The sequence below is a fragment of the Sparus aurata genome, unplaced genomic scaffold (genome assembly GCF_900880675.1).
Source record: "Sparus aurata unplaced genomic scaffold, fSpaAur1.1, whole genome shotgun sequence".
Taxonomy (NCBI): domain Eukaryota; kingdom Metazoa; phylum Chordata; class Actinopteri; order Spariformes; family Sparidae; genus Sparus; species Sparus aurata.
The window spans coordinates 115,288-130,640 of NW_022045107.1; the positions used below are offsets into that span (position 1 = coordinate 115,288).

The 15,353-nt window shown below is 41.1% G+C and overlaps 1 protein-coding gene and 1 long non-coding RNA gene across 2 annotated transcripts in view; one reads left to right on the forward strand and one right to left on the reverse strand.

Annotated features, from left to right (window-relative positions):
- The window catches only part of LOC115577650 (Fc receptor-like protein 5), a 43,093-nt gene that overhangs the window by 12,117 nt on the left and 15,623 nt on the right, over nt 1–15,353 (reverse strand). The window lies entirely within an intron of this gene.
- On the forward strand, nt 5,218–6,655 carry LOC115577652 (uncharacterized). Its single transcript, XR_003983239.1, has 2 exons — nt 5,218–5,579; nt 6,216–6,655. It is a non-coding gene; the product is annotated as an uncharacterized LOC115577652 (long non-coding RNA).

Consider the following 15,353-nt stretch of genomic DNA (forward strand, 5'->3'; position numbering starts at 1 on the left):
CGAAGAGAGGATCATCTTTCCTGCAGGCTCAGTACCGATGAATACACCGTCTTTGAAGAATGTAGCGCTGAAATCAGAAGTAGGATTATTTTCTGTTCCTTCCTTGTAGGAACAGCGAAGTGTCACATTGTCTCCCTCTGTCAGGAAGTGCAGGGCTCTCCAGGATCACATCACCCTCTGAAATACAGAAAGGCAAAGCCGACATTTAGTCCAAATATAACACCACGTCTTATTTCCATAAGTAAATTTACATCATCAACCATCACCTACCGTCCAATTCACTTTGTCATTTGACCTAAAACGTTTTTAAAGATGTGATGGAAGCTCGTCGAGGAGTGAGGACAAAGGCCACAGCTGGAACATTCAAACCATGGTGGAGGCAGACTCTGCAAATGTTACTTTTGCATCCTTACGTTTTATTAGAGTTGACAAAACTTTTCCCCTTCACTGTTTGCTATGCGCCATGATGACATTTCACCTTATCAGTATTTACATCATACTGTGCCATGTTGTGAGTTGCATTTGTCTTGAATCGACAGAGATGATAAAACACAGAGTAAACTGTAACAAGACAATGGACAGATGATGCAGCTCAGCCTCGCGTCATATTTAAAGTAATAATCTGGCAGATTTTTATGGAAATAAATATTCTTCGGTCGTCAAGAGAGAGAAAGTGACTCACTAACGACATGTTAGTCCTGATCTCTGCCAACATAGAGGGCCTCTCCATGTGAAAGTCCCAGGCCTCAGATATAGATAACCGATATATGATCTCTTTGTCAAACTGGAGCATAAAACACAATGTGAAAGAAAACATAAGCATACCTGTCACTGTGATGTTGATGGGTTTGCTGCACTCGCCCTGCTCAGATTCACACCAGTACACCCCGGAGTCAAATGGATTGGCTCTCCTGAGGGTGCAGACAGAGTCACGTGGGTATCCGAAGCCCCCCTTACATGGCTGGGATGTCTTATATGAAGTGTTTCTCTTCAGTGTCCAGTCAGTAGAGTTTCCTGGCCCTGCACAGCTTAGAGAGATGTGTTCATACCGAAAGAACTGGGATCTGTCAGGGTAGATGCTCAGGGTGGCTGCTGGTGGTTCAAACAGGAAATAAAAGACGTGATTTTAAAAACATCAGATTGACATCTAATCTTACTGACATCAAACCCTGCATGTTTGCTTCTGAAGTGATCAGACCAACCGTCAGCTCAGTATTGTTATAGTGAGGTATCTGGATGGCAACACATTCTGTTTTTTGAGTTTACTTGGTAGATTGACTGATGACTAATTGTTTCCCCTTATATGAGTTAAGGAGTGCAGACAGAGTGAGGCTCACAGCTCCAGGGGTCCTAAAGTAGTTTTTCAACTGGTGAGGGCTGAAGGTTAGCAGACGGCAGGCCATCATAAAGTACTAAAACCTGAGGTTGGCCCCCGCCAAATGGTGGGAGATGCCCAAATGTTTATGTTCCCGTAGAAGGATGGGGAACCCCTTTGGGTCATTTTGGGGACAAGACCGACAGTTGACCGCAGCCAGGCCAGATGAGTTATGGGAGAAGAGTAGGGAAACAGGTCAACTCCTCTTTTAGTCTATGGGATAATATACCAAAATTACCAATTAGAAGAAGTGGGTGTGTACTGGAAAGGGTCTCTAAAGGCCTGTGCAAAGAGAGAAGAGAAGGGTTGGCACCTAGTAGAACTCCTTAGATCAAGGGCTGATAGGAGTTCTGATCGGTCAGAGGGAGAAGCATTTTGGCATTGCTTTTTCCAGAGATTTGATAATATCAGAACGCGGCCGCTTCTGATCTGGACGCAGGGCTCAAGATTCTGTTTCAATAAAGATTGCTCTATCATTCCACCAAGCCTTGCCTCCGCAGAATACTTTTATCATCAAACTACACACTGACACCTTTGAGGAGGAAAGCCCATAAACTACAATAGCCTTTTCAATTCTGTACCTTCTGTTGATATTGTATCTATCTTGGCGTATCATTCTCCTGCTTACTGTCACTCTCCACACCTTTACCCTAATGTGTTGTGAACTTCTGGTTTTATGTAAAACTGCATTTCCTTGTCTCAGTACCCACTCTTGACAATGACAGAGTGAAATCTTAAGTAATAATCAGTGTAGAAAACAAACCCCTGAAGTATTGGTATTAAAAATGAATGATTCAACCGAAGTATGTCTTATGGAAAAAGTTAGATTACTTACAGATTATGAGGCAGAGTGAAGCGACCTCCATCCTCCGTCGATGCTGTCAGAGTTCTTACTGTTCACTTTCAGCCAACATTCAGCCCACATCCTGAGATCAAAGGAAACCATGACAGACAACAACAAGAAGGCCGAACAAATCAAACAACCACACTGATGATCACCTCAGTGTTTCACATGGTTCTACTTTACTGTTCAAAACAATAAAAACATAATAAACCTAAACTGTAAAACTGTAGCATTTGAATTACCCATTACCATCATACCATATTTTATTGTCTGACTTCCCTGATGGCTGATTTTCTCCATTTTGCTGATATTGAACCTTTTCTGAATAGTGTAAATTTCCATTTAAAGCTACTACAAGGAACTTTCATGTTTGTGGCGGCCCCTGTGGACAAAAGCGGTATGAGCACCACCAAGGCCATATTGGCCACCAGGAGAATTCAGTGGTCTGACAAGCTGATCGGCCTTGAGTGTTGAGCCAGTGTTGAAAATGCTAAATTTAAAAAGTGAGGAACCAACACAGGGCAGCTACAGTCCCTCAGAGCTGTCGACTATCTGCTTCACTGCCAGCTTTCCTCTGAATATTATCACATGTGATCAACACAATCTTCAGTCAGTGTGTGGGCTGTGCATGGCTGCTCTGTGGCGAGAAGTGAAACTATTTTTGGATTTTATTTTTAAACTACAGGTAAAGATGCAAGTGGTTGTGAAAGGAGTCCACTCCTGGTCTCCTGCTGAGGTATTTTGATCTGGCTAGCACGTCCATTTGTTTTGGAAGCGGGCGATGTGTAACAGGAACTACCACAAAAGCAATACAGTATTTAGCCAGGTGTTTATGTGTTTGATTTTTGCAGCATTATAGAGTCTCACATGTGCCAGCTACAGTCACAAAACATGGCTGTGGTCCAACCCATGACTACTGATTATTCAAGTCAATACATTTTTTTTTCAGCTTCTCACATGCAGACAGCATCAACCAGACTTGGTGCTTCATCTTTAATCAGAAAGGAGAAACAAACCTCATCCTCAGCCTCATGCTGGTCACAGAGGTTTGACTCTAATGAGTCATATTTCTGTGAAACCGGACATGAGCAGCCACATTATCAACCTGAGCAAACTCAAACACAAGTGTCCTCTGAAACCATGCTCAGGGTTCATCATATCAGTCTTTGAATATGCAGCACTGCCCTCCTGGACCACAGTATATTACAGTGCTATAGGCTGTACAGCAGCACAACAACAACTTTACAACTGAGCAGCATTCAGCTGAGATAACAACAGCGCTCTCTACAACACTGAGTGAAGCCTGACTGATAAAAGCTTCTCTTCTGTCAGTGAGCTGTAGTTCAAGGTCTGAACTGTGGGAGGCAGCAAAGTGTCCATCCTTCTTCCCATGTCCCTGCTGGCATATAAACTAATAATGCCCATCTTATCATGAACACCAACACAACACCAAGTTTGATTTACCTTAATTATGTATACAGTATACCCTGTGTGTGTGTGTGTGTGTGTCGGTCATTCACTGTCACATTGAAATGTTTCACATTGTAAGAGAAAGTGCATCTCTGTCTCGACCTCACCTGTTGAACAGTGACCACATGTTCTGTTTTCTTTTGGTTGCCATGATTTTTTGTGTCTTGCTGTTTGGATTGTCAGTTTGTGATCACTGAGCCTGAACCGGGTCAGGATCTGTCTCTGTTTTCTATCTCTGACAGTAGAGAGATATTCTGCTGGTTCATAATCTCTGTTTAGGGCCAGACAACATTCTAACCTACTTTGGCTTTTAGTTTCTTCTCGTCAATGTTCCAGACAGGTTTCTTTACATTGTGTTATAATTTGCTTTGCTCTGATTGGTGTTTGGAGAGCAGTGTTGTTGTAAGGCTGGTCATGAAAGATCATGACATTGGTTTTCTTCATATTTACTGCCAGGGCCCAGTTCTGACAGTATGTTTCTACTATGTCCAGCTGTTGTTGTAGTCCTTGTTCAGTAGGAGACAGTAGAACAAGGTCATCAGCATAAAACAGAGACTTCACCTCTCTATCGAGGAGGGAGAGGCCAGGAGCAGCACATTGATCCAGCTCAACAGCACATGTAACCCACAGCATCTGGGTGTGTATTAGCTGCCGGAATCCACAAAGTCTCACGAACAGTAGAAAACACATACACTACACATTAGTACTTATGGTAAAAAAACTTGGTTCAGGAATTGACTGAACAGTATCAATATACCGGTCAAATGGATGGGTGGTTTTTGTGCTACTATCTCCTAATTATTTAGGCTGCCAATAAAACCAAGCTTACCTTACAGGACATGGAAATGGACATGTAGCTTAACTTCAACTATGGTGTCCTGCAAGGTACAAACAACAACAACCTTGTTGACCTTTCCAGACCACTGTCCTGTATACACATTAAATAGAGCAGCCCTGGCGTACACCTCTTCTCTGGGTGAAGAAGTCAGTTTGTTTGTCTCCAATTTTAACAGCACATATATTTTTCCAAATACATTTATTTAACCAGATCATCCATTTTGCCCCCTATACCACAGTGTAGGAGCCTGTAATAGAGCCCTTCACGCGAAATACAGTCAAAAGCTTTCTTGAAATCAATGAAACAAGTGAATATTTTACCATTTTTGTTTGGTATACATGTTCGTTAATTAAAGTGTGATGCATGATCGGTGGTGCCGTGTTTTGGGAGGAAGCCAATTTGACTTTTACTCAGGATGGAGTGTTCCTCAAGGAAATCTAGTATTGTTTTATTGAGAATACTGCAGAATAGTTTACCCAGACAGCTGCTGACACGGATGCCTTGGTAGTTTTTAGGGTGTGATTTGTCCCCACTCTTATGAATGGGGGAAATGAGCCGGATGTCAGGAAAACATCCTGACTATAGTACAGTATTGAACAACTTCACCACTGCACCCTGCAAATCTGGGATGCTGCATTTGAGTGTAACCCAGTAGATAATATTGTTGTTTCCTTTAAAATATATTTTTTATTAATTAACCCTCTTTAGTTTATTATTCTGTCAATAATATTAATTTTGCACACACTCAGTCATTAATTGTTGCATTATAAAAAAAAGTAGATGTATGATTTTTAAGAAAAAGTAGTCCCACCCTGTTCTCGCGAGAGTTACAGTGCGGAGTGAGAGCGCAGAGTTAGCGTGGTGCGGAGTGAGAGCAGAGAGTCAGAGCAGCGCAGAGCAGATGAGAAACACGGAGGAGAAGGTTAATAAGAAGTCACGAAAATGGCGGTTGTTAACTAACTTATCAACACAGAATAACCTTGGAAAGTGTACCTACCTGAAGCAGAGAGGTGGTCGAGGACCCGTGAGTTATTGTTTTCGGCAGAGACTTGGTGAGTTGCTCGAGCTAGGTAGCGCTAGCGCATGCTAACTGTAGTAGCCACATGGTGATTCAACATGTGAGAGGGCAGAAAACTTGTTGATACATGAACGTGACCTGCCGCTACTGTTTACTGTGTGTTTTAAGAGTTAAAGCTGCATATTTTGCTCTGATAACCTGATGAAAAACGAGGTGTGCTATTTATTTTCCTGTGTGTGTGTGTACTCATTCTGAGATGCACTTTAGGGTGTGTGTCTTGTTAAATACTGTTAAACATGTTAATTTATCAGGAAGGCAGAAACTCTGAAGCCTGAATTGATATTCTTATGTGTGTTAAAGGTGCATTTTGCTAATTTTCAGTTCATAATTCAATGGATATGTGTGAAATGGTTAAAGGATTAAAATGAACAATATTTCATGGTAAAGGAGCTAAAATTATCATAATTCATGGTTAAATAGCTAAGATAATTAATGTTGATTAAAAATGTGTGGCAATACTTAATTGAGAAAAAGAAAAGAACTGTACAGTTAAAAAGATAATTCATTTAGTCACTATTGTGTTCCAGTAGTGTGTTGAGATATATGTATTGAATATGGCCATAAGAGAAGTTTGATGATTCTATGTAGTGATAGCTCTGTCTTTATACAGGCTAGGTTTTTTGCGAACCTTCAGAAACCTTTAGATGTGGATCTGGATTCTCCTGGTTGATGGAGATGGCGAGCTAGTGAAAGCCCCTTACCCAAAGGAGTAGAGAACCAGTAACTGAGCCTGAAGAGGACATCCAGCCCCTTCTTCACCTTAACTGAGTGTGCCTGTGGTAGGACCACCACACACACACCTGACTCCTGAACCCCTGACTCTTTCAACTTCCCCTGACTTGACTTACATACATTTGACTGAATCGCGCTGACATTCAAGGAACATTCAAGGACATTCAAGGAACATTTAAAGGAACATTACGTTTCCATTTGGACACTTTTATTTGGTTTTATGTTAAAGAAAGACTGTGAAATATTGAGCAATCAAATGTCATTGCACTGAATTTTATTTTATTTTCATACAGTTCAATACAGTCAACTTACTTTCAACGTACTTCGTGGCTCCATTTATTCATTGTGTCTGTGACTTCCTCTTTAAACCCTCCTCTACGAACCTAGTCACTGGTCCAAAACTCTGTAGTACCTAGCGGGTTACATGAGCATTTTGGTTTTTAATGCTGTCTGGACCACAAGCTTTCCTCGGCTGGAGAGATTTTGTCTGTGTGGTCAATTCTTCCCAAGTAATTGGGAAATCAAGGGGGTTTAGTTGTTTTTAATTGTTTCTTCTGATGTTTGTTTCCTTGTCATAAAGTGATCTGAATTCTTGATTTAATGTACATGTATGTCTTTGCACAGATTTTCATAATGTATCATAATCTTATACCATGGTCTGGGTGAATACTCGATTCTGATTGGCTGGAGGGTGTAGGTTAAAAAGTGATATACGGACACCTACTAAGTAGTTCCAGTCAAATTGACTGTTCACCGCTGTAAATCAATGCGCTAGCTGGCGTATCAAATCTTAATATTTTATTTCCAGCACTGAGTTCAGTCCGTCAGTCCTTCAGTGTCTTATCCTCTGAACACCACAGGGTGGCGACTGTAACACACAAGCTGCAGAAAGTTCACTTCACCTCTAAATTTGCTGATATGCAAATAATCTCACATCCCGTTCGCTGTTCAACTCTCTGCTTCAGGCTGCGGCCACAGTAACGTTACTCACGGCCGGTCATTTGTTCGTGAAAATCTTGCTATTGATTTGGGGACAATGACATGACTGGTTAGCGAGCTAATCGTGTTAGCTAGCATACTGTCAAATTATATTTAATGTTTGTCAACCGTACGCAATGTTATTGACTTTGAATCTTGCTAGCATAGCGTTAGCTTTCTGGCTCATGGCTGAGCGGACTAGAATATCTCCCGTTGCCAAGTCGTATCTATGGTCCGTCCTATTTACTGGAGGAGTGAACAACGTCTCCGTTGCATAAGAATCTTACGGGAGAGAAATGACTGTTCCAGGTATTAGTCAAACCCTCAGGCGTTACCAGGGAAACTAAGTTATGGCTTGTGAAAAACTTAATATTTTGATTGTAAAACGCATGAAAATGTAAATTAATGGTCCGAATTTCTTTTCTTTGGCAAGTGACCATGGTATAAGCGGGATAATGAACTTCGAGGTGTCCATTAACAGAAATGAATCCGCTTCGCGGTTCACGCCTCCGCGTCATCCGATTCATTTCTGTTAATGAACACCTCGTCGGCCATTATCCCTTACATAATCATTATCATATTCTCTAGATGTCGCCATTTCTCTCTCTCTCTCTCTCTCTCTCTCTCTCTCTCTTCTCCCGGAAGACGTGACCCCGCCTCTAACAGGTAAACCTACAGGTAAGGCGGCGTCATTTTCCAGGCGATCGGACTCTGTGAGTGTAAAGAAGGTACAAGTTGACGACACAGCAACATATAATTACTTATCCACAGATGCTGTCGCGACGGTCACTGTTCGGCATTCTGCTTCTCCTCGTGGTGCTGAGCGTCGCTAATAAAAACTCAGGTGAGCGGAATCAAGCTACTATAAGTGGATGCTATTCTGTAGGTCATGCATAATAATAACAAAGGTGGAAATAGAAGAGCCACTTTCGCCAAATCAAAGCACAACATAATAGTGATCTTTATGTAGAATACATGTGTGAGAATACCTTCATTATCTTCATTATTCGCCATATTTACATGAAAATAAAGTTGGCGGAGCTTCCGGGCTGCTTCTGTCATCGTGCTAACTGTTAGCCAAGTAACAGATCTAGCTAACTACTCCGTGTCTTGAGTTGAATTTCCAGCATTATTTTAAGGCAAACAAGAGAAGAAAAGGAAATGGACACAGTAAATACTGTTTTTGGTAACCTGGAGGGTCTGTGAGCCGACCGACGACCAACGAGGAAGTTAGCCGCAAGCTAGCTCGAACAAAAACATTCGTGTTACTTTCGGTTTAGCTCGACTAACTTGAGTGACAATAAAATAATGTAATCGTGCGGCTCTTCTAAACTTTCCACGTGTTATCGGACCCAACGACTCAAGTAATGACAGTCAGCCGAGTCATTTCTTGGGAGCTGTGACACTTGAAAAAAATAAAAATAATAATAATAATTTTACAGACGCTTCTGTCACAATGTTAGAATATTAGAGGACGATGTTTTTACAGTTTGCCCTTAGGAGACAGATTCTCCTCCTGGTGGTTTGACTGCTACCTGGCACATAAAACTGCAAAAGCAAGCTACATCATGAAAGTATCCAACTTACACCACTGTTTACACATCATGTGTAATACTTTAATGTAAACCATCATTATTATTTTCTATTAGTAAGCTACATGTTTATATAGACAGTTTTAAATGCCACTCAGGACGAGATAAACAGGTTCCTCAGGTTATTGGTTTCACTTCACTGATGAGTAAATAAGTTCTGTTTCTGTATTCATGATTCCAGAACAGCTTGTGTGTAAAGCTGAGGAGAAGTTACTGGAGGCTAAATGTGCTTTTGTTTTACTACAAACACTGGATTCTAAAACACAGCGACCAGCGTTCTGTGTTGTGTGTATTTTGTTGTCGACGATCCAACAACTCACTCAAAATATGTTTTTGTCACCTGTTTGTTAAACAAAACTTTGTATGTATTTCTTTCATTTCATTGTCGGTAACAGTCATCTTATCTGCAGTCAGTCACAACTTGGAGAACAAACTGAGCCCATAAAACTGTTCTTTTCCCTGAAGTAGATGTAATAAATGTGCTGCTTGCTTGTTAAAACTTAAAAGAGTTTCTCTGTTTTTACCAGACCGTCCAGAAGGAAAAAACAACCACTGTCCTGTGTCTCCAGATAACCCAAACAGTAAGTTGAACTTGCTTCATAATTCAGCCTCCAGATCATCTTCACACCTTCAGTGAGGTGAACAGTGTGCAGCTGTTGCAGCCTCTGATTGTTATAGTACAGATGTTAAAGGAAGTGGAACGTACTCGTCATGGAGTTACCAGAGCTTCATTATTAAAATGACCCGACAACAACAACAGGGTCATATTTGGCACCATTGTGTCAGTGGATCAGTTTGAAGTATTTCAGGAGGAGAAACAGTCAGTGAGCTGCTAGTTGATGAAATGGAGGCTAAATGTGCTTTTGTTTTAAAGAGTAATCAGTGTTTCCCACACATTGATTAATGATTATTGATTTTCTTCTTTTTTTCATTAAAAAAATGCAGCGTATCTGTTCGGCTGCATTTCTTTTCCCTGCTCTGTCTCTCTGTCTCTCACACTGTCCCTCCCCTCCATGCACATCACATGTGTGGGTCACATGACATGGAAGATATTGAAAAAAACTGCAATAATTTTAATTTTATTTCATGCCAAGTAATCAAATGACGGTCCATAAATCAGTTTCCAGTGAATCAGCGGTTGGCTTTGAGGTTGGCCCAGTGTTAGCAGCAGGAGTGTAGGAGTGACGGCTCTGGGAGGTGAGCTAACCGTCCTCATGCGGTTTAAACTCAGCCGACGCGAGTATTGCAGGACCAGAAACATCACGGTGTTGCTCTCCCTCCTCCATATCTTCATCGCTGTGGTGTTCTCCCTCCTCCTCTCCCTGGTCGCCTTTTCTCTCTCTCCTTCCACCTCATCTCCTCTGTCTACCTTGCTCACTTCATATGCTACCATTCAAAGTATTTTTACAACGTTTTCCTTGACAGACATAGAATCAATATTAGCTTTCTTAGCCTACTTTACACAGAACTAAACTCAAATCTACATTACATTATGAATAGTTAGCGAAACTCAGTTTTCGTCTGCTCCGACGTTATCTCGTGCTGCATTCACTGCAGTCGGACATTGGAGATTCGCGCTCGTAAATGTCAAGGCCTGGTTTATGCTTCTGCGTCGCGGCGACGGCGTAGCTACGCTGTCATTGAGCATTCGTAGTTCTGCGTCGAGGGGACGCGTTGTTCCGCCAAGCCGCTATGGGGGGTGTGGCTGTGTCTTTGTTTGGTTTCGGGGGTTCATATCGGATTCCTTGGTTTTCTTCCGGTCAGACAGTAAACAATGGCAACTGAGATGGAGCGGGTGTTTTTGGAAATAGAGCTCGTGGATATTGAACAACAAATGCGGTGACGGTGTTGTTATACTGTTGACCGGAAAAGCAACGGCCGGAAATCACGTTCTGAGCGGACCAATCACAGTCCTTGCCGTTCGCGCCTCGACGCGTCGACGTGACACGTAGTCAGGATTTTTTGGAGGCGCACGTCGGGCAACGGCATAGGGTCCGCGTAGGGGTCTGTGTCGACGCCGCGACGCAGAAGCATAAATCAAACGTTTAACCCCGCCCACATTGAGTTCTGCCCGCATGTACGTCATTATTTCGTCGCCGCCGCGATCAGTCTGTGTGATGGTAAAGGAAGAAACAGGTTGACGGTAAAGCAACATATAATTAGTTAGCAACAGATGATGATACGTGAACTGCTGCCCGTCATGTTCTTCATGAGGCTGATGGTCGCTTATGGAGGCTCAGGTGAGCGGAAACAAGCTATTATAAGTAGATATTACTTTGTAGCAAATGCGTAATGATACAGATATACAGCAATAGACTGCTTCAGTCACCGTGCTGGCTACTACCAGCTAACTCCGTGTCTTGAGTTGAATTTCCAGCATTATTGTGAACAAGAGAAGAAAGGGGAATGGACAGTAACTGTTTTTGGTAACCGGGAGGGTCTGAGAGCCGACGAACAACGAAGTTAGCCGCAAGCTAGCTGGAACAGAAACATTTCGTGTTACTTTCGGTTTAGCGCTTCGCTAACAGGAGTGGGGATAGCATCATGTGATCGTGCGGCTCTTCTAGACTTTCCAAGTGTTATCGGACCCAACGACTCACGTTATCAACCGAGTCTTTTCTCGGAGGTTGTAAGGCTCAAAATGAATTAATCTGTTTTATAGATTTCACAACGTTTGCTTATGGGAGGACGATATCAATGTTAGTTTATGGGAAAAGTCTTTGTGACGATGTTATTACAGTTTGGCCTCCAGTAGACAGATTCTCCTCCTGGGGGTTTGAGTGCTACCTGGCACATAAAACTGCAAAAGCAAGCTACGTTATGAAAGTATCCAACTTACACCAGTGTTTACACATCATGTAACAACATGTCATATTTTAATGTAAATATCTTTGTAAGCTATCTTTTTATATTGACAGTTTTAAATGCCCCTCAGGACCTTCAAGTTGTTGGTTTCACTTCACTGAGTTAATAAGTTCTGTTTCTGTATTCATGATTCCAGAACAGCTTGTGTGTAAAGCTGAGGAGAAGTTACCGGAGTCTGAATGGGCTTTTGTGTTACTACAAACACTGGATTCTAAAACACAGTGACCTGTGTTGTGTCGTGTGTATTTTGTTAGAGACAATCCAAAGGGTCAATGCAATGATATTGTGTTTTTGTCACCTGTTTGTTGCACAGAACTGTTTAAAAATTCATCATGTATGTTAATTACAATCATCTTATCTGCAGTCAGTCACAACTTGGAGAACAAACCGAGCTCATCAAACTGTTCTTTTCCCTGAAACAGATGTAATAAATGTGCTGCTTGGTTTTTAATATCTAAAAAAGTTTCTCTTTTTTAACAGTCCATCCAGAGGAAAATACCCATCTCTATGATCCACTTAACCCAGACAGTAAGTTGAACTTGCTTCATGATACAGTTCCAGGTCATCATGGTGAGGTGAAGACTGTGCAGCTGTTGCCAGCCACTGAATTATATAGTACATCATAACTAAAACACTGGATTCTAAAACACAGCGACCAGCTTCCTTTGTGAGTGTTTTGTTGTAGACAATCAGACGGCTCGATGTAATCATAATATTTTGTTTCTGTTTGTCTTCAACAGTGTTGCAGTGCACAAATACAACCATTGAAGGAAAAGATGGTGACACAGTGATTCTCCCATGTTCAACAAAGAACAAGATGAATATCAGATGTGAAGAAGTTGAGTGGTCAATTGAGGATCCAACTACAGGGAAAAAGACTGTCCATCTGTATTTTCAGGGTAAAGATGACCTTCACCAACAGAGTGATGACTTCAAAGACCGAACATCTCTTTTCAAGGAGGAACTGTCCTCAGGGAACTGTTCTCTCAGTCTGCTAGTAAACACATCTCATAGTGGTTCATACCAAAGCTATGTTGGAGGGCGTCTCTGCTGTACTGTAAACCTCAAAGGTACGTACTAATACTATTTTATTATCATGAGGTTTGTAACCAAACTGTACACAAGAGGCTTCGCAGGTAATAAACAGCTTTCTTACATTTGTTTGATGCAGTGATGTGACACTAAATCAGATGTTAGATGATGTGCACACAAATTGTGTTTTACTATCATTTCATTGTTAATTACATTCACCTGCAGTCAGTCACAACTTGGAGAACAAACTGAGCTCATGAAACTGTTCTTTTCCCTGAAACAGATGTAATAAATGTGCTGCTTGCTTATTAAAACTTAAGAGTTTCTCTTTTTTAACAGTTCTTCCAGAAGGAGAAGACACCACTTCTCAGAAGCATCAGGATGTTACTGTGTCTCCAGATAAACCAAACAGTAAGTTGAACTTGCTTCATAATAGGAAGCCACTGATTTTTATAGTACAGATGTTAAAGGAAGCTTCATTATTAAAATGACCCGACAACAACAACAGGGTCATATTTGGCAGCATTGTGTCAGTGGATCAGTTTGAAGTATTTCAGGAGGAGAAACAGTCAGTGAGCTGCTAGTTGATGAACTGGAGGAACAGCTGAACTGCAGTTTATGACAACCAGCACACCTGCAGCACACCTGCAGCACACCTGCAGCAGTGTTCACCTTAACATGTGCAGCTGTACACTTGAAAAGTGTTGTTTGCTTTTGTTTCCCTTCCTCTCAGCAGAAACATGCAGCCTTCTGCAGCTGTGAACATATTGAATAAATTATGTACATGGTGAACTGAGAAATATAAATTAGAAATCTGAGGCAAAGCACTGACACTAACATCTCTCCTACATTCTTTCAGGCACAGACGGACAGAAGAATATTATTGGTGGTGGTGTCGGTGTTCTTGGTGTTGCTGCTCTCATCATCATCATCGCTCTGGCCTACCGTTATCGTGAGCAGCTTAAGAACTGTAAGTCAAACATCTTCAAACTTCATCATTATTGACACATTTCCTGTTAAACAGACACTCAAGTTGTAAAGTTGTTTCACTCGCCCTGTTGTTGGTTTAAATGTTGCTGCTCCTCTGAGCTCAGTCAGTATCACTGACAGTTAACATCCTCTGTCAGTCAGTGTGACACTTTTAGTGACGTAACATTATAGAAACTGAGTGTGAGGGTCAGTTTGTAGCCTGACTTTCATACAGGAGGTCAGAGTTGATGTTCTGTCACAGACCAACTACTGATGTAGGTTTTAATTAAAATATTCACTTATAAACACAATGAAGTGGACACTTTGTTTTCATCACCTTCATAATATTAACCTGTGATGTCTCATGCTGCTCTTGTAAACATGAACATAAAGTTGACCCAATGAAGCATCACATGTTTTTAAGTTATCATGTGAAATATGTTTACTTAGTTACAGTGAGCTGGGAGGAAATTTGATGTGATGGAGGAGCTATAATACTGACTATAAGGTGGACACAAGATGATAACTGGGGTAGAAAATGAGGAAGAACTAACCTGGAGTCCAAACTGAGATCATTAAACTGTTCTCTTCTTGAAATGGTGATAAATGTGCTGCGTGCTTTTTAAATACTTACAAAGTTTCTCTCTTTTTTTCTTTTTTTTTTTTTACAGATTCGTCAGTAGCCCAACAACCCTCAAACCCATCCGAGTGTTTCCTACCACCAGGCTCAACAACCACCTCAGAATCAAGGTAACCCAAACTCTGAGGTCATGTAGGAGCTTTAATATCACCAGATGATAACTGGGGTAGAAAATGTGATTCTGCTGCACAAAGTTTAATAGAATCCAACAGATTGTTGTTTTCTCACCAGTGCAGAAAATAAAATAGAACAATAAAAACAATAAAAGGCACAAAGAAGTTATAGTACTGATTCTTCAGTACAAAGGAAGAAGAACCATCAGACAGAACTGCAGACTGATGACTTACAGTTTATCAAGATGGACGACTGACAGCTCATCAAAGTGAATCCAGCACATCATGATCGCCTCCTGGTGGCTGAATGTGATGTAGCTCATAAACACAACTCCTCCATGTCAGCAGAGGAACTAACAAGTCAAAGCACATGTCAGATACATTTTTACACAAGATGTTTTCTGATAATTAAGATCGTTCTCATCTTGCTGGTGATAATTTGGCTTCATTTTTGCTCAGTGGAGGAAATGATGTCTATTTTAATGGCAGTCTGTTGTTCTGCTTGTATGTTTACTATTTGCTCTCGTATTAAATGTCTCATATATAAAATACTTAAGAGACAGAGGAATGTTTTGGGGTACATTATCTATTTAGTGGAAGGACTAAAACTTCACAAATTTAATACACTGTCCAAAAAAGAAAAAAGAAAGACAGAATTATAAAAATATTCAAAAACTAACTTGTACTGAGACACATTGCTGTCTGGATCAAAACTAAAGGATATTTGACCTTTTTTAATAAGACTGATGTGATTTATTAAAAAACACTTTGCTCTGAAATTGTGGGGATTCATAACCTGCATGTAAAACTGCTCTCACCTTGTTCTC